General features: G+C 32.2%; 1 protein-coding gene across 1 annotated transcript in view; it reads left to right on the top strand.

The window, feature by feature from the left end:
• LOC137394261 (uncharacterized) overlaps window positions 1-11,702 on the top strand; it is a 47,861-nt gene that overhangs the window by 10,911 nt on the left and 25,248 nt on the right. The gene's annotated exons all lie outside the window — the stretch shown is intronic.

Here is an 11,702-nt window from a genome sequence, read left to right as displayed (position 1 = left end):
TTATAATAATATAATATACTACAATATCAAATACTATAATACAATATACTACCATATAATATATTAAAATATAATACAGTATAAAATAATACAATATGATATGTTGCAATATAATATAATATACAACAATATAATATAATACAATATAATATACTACAATATAATACACTACAATATAATATAATACAAAATAATATATTCTAATATACTACAATATAATATACTACAATACAAAACAATATAATATAATACAATATAATATACTACAATATAATATAATACAATATAATACACTACAATATAATATAATACAATATACTATAATGCAATATAATATAATACAATATAATATAATACAATATAGTATAATACAATATAATACACTACAATATAATATAATACAATATACTATAATACAATATAATATAATACAATATACTATAATACAATATGATATAATACAATATAATATAATACAATATGATATAATACAATATAATACACTACAATATAATATAATACAATATACTATAATACAATATAATATAATAAAATATACTATAATACAATATAATATACTACAAAAGTAGTTATGTTACCGCCTCTACGCTTAGATAATTTTCACTTATGTACACTTTCTTTCAGTGTGCACAGGATGCTTCTACACTCAGGAGTCCTTTAGCGGAATATTGCCGAAGCCGAGGCCGGGCCGTAAGTCTACAGACACAAAACAACAACAAAGGTCCACGTAGTTATGAGCAAAAACAAAAGTATCCACCCAAATAGCTTACCAATTCGATGAGCAGCACACACAAAAACTAAACCAATCGACAGAGCCACCCATCATGTCAAAATATTCCAAGTTTCAAGTTATGTCTTACACAACTCACCTTATGGTTTCTCAAAACTTGTCCCAAAGTCCCTATTAATTTGAGACTGTCCGATTGCTCTTTTAGAAATGGTCGCCGCTAGCCTAGCCTAATGTTCTTCTAATTCAACATCTCAGTAACTATCAGGCATTGCTGAATGCTCCGGAATTTTTTGATTCCCTCTTTTAGCAATGCCACGATAGTTACTGAGATGTTGAATCAGGACGTTAGGTTAGGCTAGCTGCAACAATTTCTAAAACAGCAATCGGACAGTCTCAAATTAATAGGGACTTTGGGACAAGTTTTGAGAAACCATAAGGTGAGTTGTGCAAGATATGACTTGAAACTTGGAATATTTTGACATGATGGGTGGCTTTGTCGATTGGTTTAGTTTTTGTGTGTGCTGCTCATCGGATTGGTGAGATATTTGGGTGGATACTTTTTTGCTCATAACTACGTGAACCTTTGTTGTTTTGTATGTGTAGACTACGGCCCGGCCTCGGCTTCGGCATTATTCCGCTAAAGGACACCTGAGCTTCTACACTTAGATAATTTTCACTTATGCACTTTCTTTCAGTGTGCAGTTTTTGCTAACGCGAGGCTGGGTGTGCAATATTTCTACATCTCATTAGTTACGCTGATCTGTGCTTAGATAATTTTGATCTGCGCTTAGATAATTCTGATCTGCGCTTAGATAATTCTGATCTGCGCTTAGATAATTCTGTGAGAAAACCTTGACTACAATTATGATTGACGCTCATGATTGCTCTCTATTCAATACATTTCCACAAGTATCAGTGATTATCGCACTGCACTTTCACACACTCTTAAAGCTCAGTGCTCGTAATCACAAGATCCCAGACCCAATCTACACTGAATTACAGGCAAATTTTTTTATGCCTGCTTGATCATCAATTGTTAGTCTACGCTCATGACCTTTCCTCTTGTAAAATCTTTCTGTGCATTTATCCATACTGTCCCTCAAAAAAAGTTAAAAAGTGGCTGTAAATTTTTCTAGAGTGATCAATTCAGATAGCACGATTATGGTCCAATTCTTGGTATGGTATTGCAAAAAACTTATGAAACCAATAGTTATGGAACAACGTACAATAAGCTGCCTCCGTAATTTTACAGTCGCAGAGGCGGTATGACAGCCTTAAAAATTATACAATACTATTAATTATAAGGAATGTTTATATGTCTGTCATTTGAATACAGTATTCGCTCCTGTAATGTTTACAGCTTACGTCAAAAAGTCATCCATGTCTCCTACATCCAACCACGAGACTGTATGTATAAGTCCTCAAGTTCCTTCAGGCGCCTCAACGATATTGAGTGTACCTATTGATACACGTCGAACCCCATCCTCAGTGAGATTGAAGCCTGAGCTAAAACTTACTGACCAAGCTACACTGTTTTATGCAACCAAATACATAGCTAGTCTGTTTCTCTTGTGCATTTGTCTTGCCATTGGTATTGCAATTTGGTGAATATTCACCATAGAATCGCTTTGCCTGCAATTGAGACAGATTGCAATCTCACAGCGTTTAATGAAACAAGGTGGACAGTCAACAATTCAAGAGTTAACCTTTCATATAATAGTTTTTTTGTACAATATGATCTTGGTAATAATATAATAGTATCTTTTTGTAAAAATTAAAGAAAAAAACAAATTTTAAATGCAAGATATTTTTGACATGATGAAGCTTCCGTTTAAGGTATAGCGATACCGTATTATTTTCTGAATAGATTTTCAATGATTGTTATGAGAGTAATCAAGTTGTATCCTATTACAAGCTAAATTGTGCTGATATGCAAATTACGCTTTTGTGTAAATAAGTTCTACACGGTATGTAACAATACATACATCATCTGCTATGACCATGAAGGTGTTTGTGGAAAATGAATATGGCTGCCCACAAAGTAACGTAGATATTGTGTTGTACAACAAGATGAATGCTGTCAATTAGCGGGTGAGTCTATGCAAGAACAGCAGGCGTATTTACTCACAAAAGCTTCGTAGCATTTACGTTCTTACCTTGCAAAACAGGATAAATTACGCAAAAAACAAGATGAAGATATCATCTCAAGAGTTTAGGTTAGAGATTAGATTGTCATTGCATAATCGATAGCAGCAATGCCAACTATGTTTTGTATAAAAGCTAGAATAAAACGTGATGCTTTAGTCTTGCACCTCGAACCATAGAAGGAGAGCTATCAAGAGCGGCAATTGATAACTTGCAAAAACAGCTCACGGAGAAGTGAAAAATGTTTCGTAAGGATTTGAATAAAGAAAGAATGTAAGTATGATTCAAATAAAAATATACATTTGGAACATTTTATATTGTAGGATAAACTAGAAGGCAAGTTAGTAAATTTTATGTATTCCAAGCTATCAAGTAGAAAGTAAAAAATTTCTTACTTTTAAAGGAAGCAAAATAGAGGGGAGGAAACTCCATCGGCAAAGAAGAAAGCCTAAAGATAACGAGTGAGTTTCTTATTATCATCAAATGTTTTCTATTTATTAACATGTAAACACGAGTAACAGTTGTTGAAATTGATCGCATACCAAATTTAGGTTGAATACAAATATTCTTGGATAGAATAAGTTTGCTTATCATTAGTTATTGAATCAATGATATACAGCCCCCCCCCCTTCTAGGGGATGTATATCATTGATTGAACCAATTGGAATGTCTTTTTAGGAAAGAAGCTACCTCATCAGATAGTTCAACCTAAAAAACAAGACCTGTGTCTAAAAAATAGAAGAGTCATCCGGACAGCTAAGCGAGTGAGTTTAAATTATTTATTCCAAACTTGAAACCCACTATTACTCACGATTTCAGGTGTAAAACAAAATTACACATCAAACTCGGTGAGAAAATTTGCGCACAATAACACGTGCAAAGTTTACGACTATACCAGCTGCAGCATATTGCACACAATATGAACCACACAAAGATATGTCTGATACTATGTACATGCAGTTGTACACAATATTACTACTCGCTTAAAGTTATGTATGATACTATAGGCAACACGACATGAAACACTAACAACTATATTTTTGTATGCCATTATCGTATCTGAAAAGAAACTATATTATTCGTATGCCATTATGGTATCTGAAAAGAAACTATATTATTTGTATGCCATTATCGTGTCTGAAAAGAAACTATATTATTCGTATGCCATTATCGTATCTGAAAAGAAACTATATTATTTGTATGCCATTATGGTATCTGAAAAGAAACTATATTATTTGTATGCCATTATGGTATCTGAAAAGAAACTATATTATTTGTATGCTATTATCGTATCTGAAAAGAAACTATATTATTGGTATGCCATTATTGTATCTGAAAAGAAACGATATTATTTGTATGCCATTATTGTGTCTGAAAACAAACTTAAGCATTGAATTGAATTGTTTCAGACTTAGAAATGAAGATGAGAATTAGGAAGCAAAAGTTTCTAACAAAAGTTCATCTGAAGATAAAAGCTCGGAAGATGTAAAAGATATAGTGAAAGGTGTATATATTGATTCAAACGGTGCCTACTCTGCAAGCAAATTGGCAGTTTGCAAAGTAGATCCGACCACTTTCGCACTGTCGTACCAGAATGACACTAGAATCTATATCAAATCTGGTGTATATACAGGCAGACTGCGAACCTTTCAGTCAATATATTCGACTTCTATACTAATTAACAAATGAATAGTTCTAGAAAATATGCGAAAAGGTGTCGAGAGCTTGCTTGGAAAGAACAAAACATTATCAGTTTTTGGAAAAAATGAGGCCTTATGCATGAGCGTATTTCCAATTACAATCCAGAACAGTGAAAAGCAAAAGTGTTTAAACCTATGTGATAATGGTAAACCATAATTGATTCCACTCGATGAGCTTGATCAGAAAGTTGGTGAATTTGAAGTTGTACTCAAATTTGTGAAAATTATCAAGAAAAGTAAAAGATAATATGAATGGAAGGTGCACATTATTGAAGCGAAGTTAACGGATTTGCCAGCATGAAGGCATATATAGTAATCATATTATAATCTACTACAATATAATATAATACAATATAATATACTACAATATATTATAATACATTATAATATAATACTATATAATACAATACAATATAATATAATACTATATAATACAATACAATATAATATAATACTATATAATACAATATAATATACTACAACATAATAAATATATATGCCACCAGGACATGAAGGTTACTTCCGTGTATCCGATGTACCAAAAATCCAATTTCTTTAGAGACTGAAAGATGTCTTAAAACTATCTTTCAGTCTGACACTATATATTTATGCTAATTATCTTTGACTTATGTGCACGACTTATTTCTGATTTTAATGTACACTCGGGTAGAGTCTCTGCTATCATACTAATAGACAATGGCTGCTTACTCAAATCGTTCTATTAATAAATGGTCTATATTATACCCTCTGCATTTTTTATTATCGGTTGCGCGGCTTTTAGCAATCCACTTAAGACTCCTCCGAGACCAGACCCAACTTGCGTTTTAGATCTACTAACTATAGGTATTGAGCCTGAGCCAGTTTGACTGTAAAAATGTTTGCACGATTGTTCAGCGTGATTGCAATCGAATGTTGCGAGATGCCTTCTGTAATTATTCATAGATAGGTAATACTCTTCTTATATCTAGTGTAACAATGACACGTACGTCTTTGAATGGTACACGCATTCCATAATCAGTGTATATATAGATAGATAGAGTGCTCACACTCTTTTTAAAAACAGCAATGTATTTGATCTGGTTAAAATTCGTAGATTGCATTTTCCAGTGACCTTCTACAATGACTGATTGCAAAAGACGTGTTTCAACATCCCGACAATGGTTTCAGGTGCTATATCGCAACAAAATAACAGTTCAAATATTGTATGAAGCCGAACAACACTCATTCCTTTTATAACCATGTAGTGATCATTTCCCTTTCTCATTAAAACTGGATTGTCTGTAATAGATGTTTCAAAACTCACAAAAGTTTTTTCCATCCCAGTCAGATCAGCCAGACTTTTTGAGCAAGTTATTCCTATATTTCTTCCAGCCACAGCTTTTATCAACCCGCTACATTTTCTTGTTATGTAGTTGTATTTGTTGAAATGTGACTTACCGTGTCAGATTCAGAACAAGAAGTGCCGGCACTGTCTAACTGTATATGGTCCGTTAGTTATTCTTCGGGATTCTTGTAGAGCATCGTTGGCATTTACGGTTGGCATAAAACCGGTCTTGGCCTTGACATAACCTAAACTGTAATCTTGACCTTTAGTCAATCATTCAGATGGAGTTATCCAACAGTATTCGAATAAAACTACTTCTTCTTTGACATTCTCTGTTAAACTGTCATTTAGTTGTTTGATTAAATCTGGTGCTGAGTCATAATATCCATCGGGAATAGTTACCTACTCTGTGATGAGTCCCATATAATAAAATGATTACATAGGCATATTTAACATTATGCCACGACTTGTAAAATGATATCTCGTCTAGTCCAACTTCCCATCGTCCATTTGCTAGATCAATAGTTTGAGGTAATTTAACTGTATACCTCGCTATCGTATTGCTTGGAAAATGTTTTAGAGAAGCGTGACTCAGTAATACAACCCTCATCTTGCGAACAATGAGCGACTGACTTGAGAGCATTAATTCTTGTAGTCTTTAATCAGATCTGATTTGCCTATGTATGAGTTGAAGCTAGAATCATATTCTAACCATTTGATGAGGTACTGTTTTTTCCATTTACTTTTCGCTGACCCACAATTGATTCTATCTCGTATGTGTTGTCTTTAACTCTTACTTTTTCCAGCTCTGGCTCATACCATGGTCCAAGAAGTTCATTGTTGTAGTCATCGCTAAGAGAATATACCGGTGGAGTGGTGCTTTGTCTTTTGGAGATGGTAAAGATTTCTTCAGTCCAATTTAGTAAGTATGATTTAGCAAAAGTAGTGGCGTATTTAGATATTCTCCCTTAATCAACCAGTTGAAATTTAAACTTTGGTTGGATTTCTGTTATTGGTTTATCAGGATTATACATACTATGCCATACCATTTTAGGTTAGCGTAATTTATTTTATTAGGAGCCCTATTGTGAGCGATGTGAACTGTAGAGTTGTATGACTCGATCAAATCTTGTAACACATCGATATACCAGTAGCTATTGCTATGAGTGAAATACCGATATATCTTTTCCTTTAGCGTACGCATCAACCTCTCGACATAGCTAGCTTTGATTTCTTGGTTGGTGTATGTGTATAATGATGAATATTATATTCTTTATTATATTCTAATATACTATATATATTATATTTCTTGAATACATTTTGTGTGTGTCTAGAAACTCTGTACCTTTATCTGTTTGACAATATAATACGTCTTCGTTTTGACTTTGGAAAAATTTCTCAATTGCTTTGCTAACTTTTAAAACCGACTTCAACTTTAATGGAATACCATGGGCCTTTCTGCTAAAGACATCAATGATAAGTAATATGTATTTTTATTTGTCATTGTACTTTGCAAACTGAGAAAAAAATCGCTAGATCCAGTTATATTAAATGATTTACACCCGTAACGATATAGCTTCTTTTTTTGAACTAGTTCCTAGCTGGTTTATGTAGAGTGTAGGAATCAGTTTTGTTGCAGCCATGTATCAATGTTTGCTGATGATACTTTGCTTTTTAAAGCAGCTTGTAGCTTTGCTCTTCTAGTAAATCCTGCTTTGTATTTTGGGTTAAAGTATACATTTGCTGTATCAATTTGACTTCCATTTTTGTTTTTTTGCATATTTTTTGCGATCATGTGACTCCAAGTTGGCAAACCACGCTTTCCTCTGCGTATCTCGCTGATGGTAAGGAGATTTTATACTTTCATCTTCAGATGCAACTGGATTTGATGGTAATTATGTTTGTTCTCACTCATGAACAGCGATTTAGGAATATTGATTTCAGTCAGGAGTTGATAAAATCTGTCCCATCCCGGTATGTCTTGCTTTAGCGGTTTTGGATTTACCGCCTTGTTTGCCATATCTGAAATGTTACCGTTTGGAATTGGTTCGCCTTTGATGCTCACGTTGCCATTATCGAAAACTTTCAGATTTTTTTTTTCAATGTAGGCCCCAAATTTTCAGCCCTGTTTTATACGGTTGGGGTATTATTTCTATTGGATTGTAAATATCCTCTTGGCTTTTATCGACATTATTCGCTTTTGAGACTGCGAGCTGTTTAGGAGGTTGAAAACTTTGACTTGATACGGATTGATATTGTATCAGCAAATTGTTGTACCTCTGAACTTTTTCATCAGTAGAGAGCAATGCATCATTAATTATTTCCATCATATTTTTGTCTGAGCTCTCAACTTCTTTAAACAACAAGGGCTTTGTTCTCTCCTTATGACCATCTGTTGAATGTTTAATTTGGGACGCGTCTAATAAATGAAATTTTTTCTTTTTACACTCATTGCTTTCGTTTTCCGAAGATGCCGCTTAATAACGACACCATCACAGACCCTAGCAGGAGGGCTAAAAGTGAACTCAAAAAACCACCTTTTTGAATCGAAGCTTTTTTTGTTTTTTTAACAGTTGACTTGTCAGCGATCTTTCTTATATGTTTTTTGTATTTTACTAATCGTTTTCTCTCTGGAGGTGTAAGCTTAATACTTCCTTGCAAAAAATTGTGACAAATATCTGACAAACACTCAATGAGTTGCGATGATCTCTGTTCCATAATAGACTTTGTTGTATGTTTATCACAGCTCGCTAAACACAAGGTTGGAGCGAACCTTCCAAGCTTGAGACTCATGCTCTTGCTCGTTCACCGCATATCGTAGTAATGACATAGCTTCATCTCTGCTAGTGTTAATATGTTTTTTCATCAGAAAATATATTCGTTCTAACACTCAGTAGGTCAGGAGTTTCTTGCTTTAAATCTAAGAAAAGGTAACCAAATGGTACTGATGTAGCACCATTAAAGGATTCGACTAAGGAACTAGACTTTTTCCCATACATTTGTGTAGAAAGACACATGATTTGGTTTACATCTCTTAGATATTTAAACTGCACTAAATATGACGAGTTTAGTGACATAGTCCTTAGGTGTTTGCTCTTATGAAAAATATTTTGAGTAATAAGGATAGCGACTGTTATCTTCATGGTGACTGTACTTTGTGAACATCATTTTCATTTTTCCGCTACATTCAGTCAAAAGGTCATCATAAATTACTAAATTATTTATGGTGCCATCTAAAATGGTGAAATTCAACTCCTGCAAAACATTCTGATTCGTATAACGCTTGCTATAACAATAATAATATTTATCTGGTATAGGAGTGATCATGTATTGTCGACATTTTTAAAGTTTGGCTATAAATGTCGACTGCCAGTTTTGCTAGGGCCTGTGACTATAGCGGAAAAGCGGTGCTCTAATGGTAATGTCATGATAATACTTTGGCAGTAAATGATATACAAAAGTCAGCCAGACCTCGTACAGAAAGTTGTACTGATATAATACAATACAATATAATACAATATAATATATTATAATATAATATATTGCAATATAATATACTACAATATAATATACCACAGTATAATATAATACAATATAATATAGTATAATATAATATACTACAATATAATATACTACAATATAATTTACTACAATATAATATAATATAATACAGTATAATATAATACAATATAATATAATACAATATAATATAATACATTATAATATATTACAATATAATATACTACAATATAATATAATAAAATACAATATACTACAATATAATATAATACAATATAATATACTACAATATAATACAATATAATACACTACAATATAATATAATACAATATAATATACTATAATATAATACAATATACTGCAATATAATACACTACAATATAATATACTACAATATAATATAATACAGTATAATATACTACAATATAATGCAATAAAATATGATATAATACAATACAATATAATATAATACAATATAATATAATACAATATAATATAATACAATATAATATAATATAACACAAAATAATATAATATAATATAACACAAAATAATATAATACAATATAATTTAACACAAAATAATATAATACAATATAATATAACAGTTTAGTTAAAAAAAGGCCAATATAAAGATATGTGAAGACATGCTGAAGAGCAGAAAAAGCTGTTTATACGTGTATCACTAGAGCACGAGTACAACCTGCTTGCTGCAGTGTTTCAGATTTATATTGAGGATGTTCCTGAAGGCTTTTGGTACTACTGTATAAGTTTTTACGAATAGTTTACATTTTTTAAGAATATTCATTACGTCAGTTGAGACCAATACTGAGTCACCAGCAATCACCAACAAGCTTTAAGTAGCCTGAGCACCTAGCTATCTATTCCTTAGCCTTCCTCCCTCCTAATCCAGCAGCTCACAGAGATTTGATTACCTTCATCTATAAATTTGTTCGTATTTACTACTGCTGAAATGCAAGGAATATGCATTTGCTCTGAATCTTTTTAGACAAAACACATTGAATGTGAGCTTGTTTATTCTTCACACAGTAAACCACTTTGATAGCTTTTGAAATAATAATTTTTTGGTTGAAGCTTGCGTAAAAATGCCACGAATTATTATTGAAAAAAGTACCGTTATAATTTTTTTGAATAATTTAAAAAATTTTAGTTGCAATTTTAATTTATGGCGATCATAATAATAGCGGATTAAGTTAATTACGGTTTAGACACCAACAATAAAGTTGAAAGCACAAAATAACATTTACTATGCTTGCTAACACTCTATAAACGTGTGTGGGCCATCTTTGAGTTACTGATACCATTGCATGGGCAATCCTGCTTTTTGAAAACACAACTAAAATGATACTACACCTAAAGAAATTTAAAAAGTTAAAAACGAGTATGCTAAAAACATTAACTTTGGCAAATTCTGACGCTCACATAGCCATAGGGGTGACAGCTCTGTAGAATATTATACAAGATTTAACATAAATAGCCGACAACTCCCATTCTTTTAAATGTTTGAAAAATTCACATCTATGAAAAAACCATATTAGACATTAATGATAAATAAGTGCTGCAACCAATTCTATACATCTGGGATTTGACATCATGCAGAAAGTACAGGTAAGTTCAAACAACTGTTTTTGTAAGCACATCGGATGCTGTATGTGTGGTATAGCGCTATTAATAGATGGTGTACTCCAAATACAGAGATGGAAAAACTCCTTAGGATAGTATGATAAAAAATAAATAGAAAGGACGATAGAAAGGGATAAAGCTAACACACTGTCAGCTCTGTTCAGTCAAACCAAAGCTTAAAGAGGGATTTTTGTGAATGCCTATCAAAGTCACAACTAAAAAAAATCCCTTGATGTATTGCATAGATAAGATGTGACAATGTCATCATATCTGGTATAAAAAGAGTGAGGCATCAAATACAGAAAACGAGCAAAGATTCTTTGATAGTATTAAAATAAAAATAATGAAATGACATATTTCTTATCTAAACCAAAATGGTGCTAACTCTATAGACTCCCATACCAAAGCTCTACTATATTTGGCAGACAACTCCTATTCTCGTGAATGTACATGTAGAAAAACTGACTGCTAAAGATCAAAATTTCAATACAACTAAAACAATGAAACAAAAGAATAATGCAATTGCTACAAACATACAAAGCTGTTAAGTCGCATATTCAAACAAAAAGGCAGGTTCAAAAAACAACAAAAGAACTAAAATACAAATAAGGGCATGACAG

This window comes from Watersipora subatra, chromosome 4, assembly GCF_963576615.1.
Source record: "Watersipora subatra chromosome 4, tzWatSuba1.1, whole genome shotgun sequence".
NCBI classification, from domain to species: Eukaryota; Metazoa; Bryozoa; class Gymnolaemata; order Cheilostomatida; family Watersiporidae; genus Watersipora; species Watersipora subatra.
This window is presented reverse-complemented; position numbering and strand designations above follow the sequence as displayed.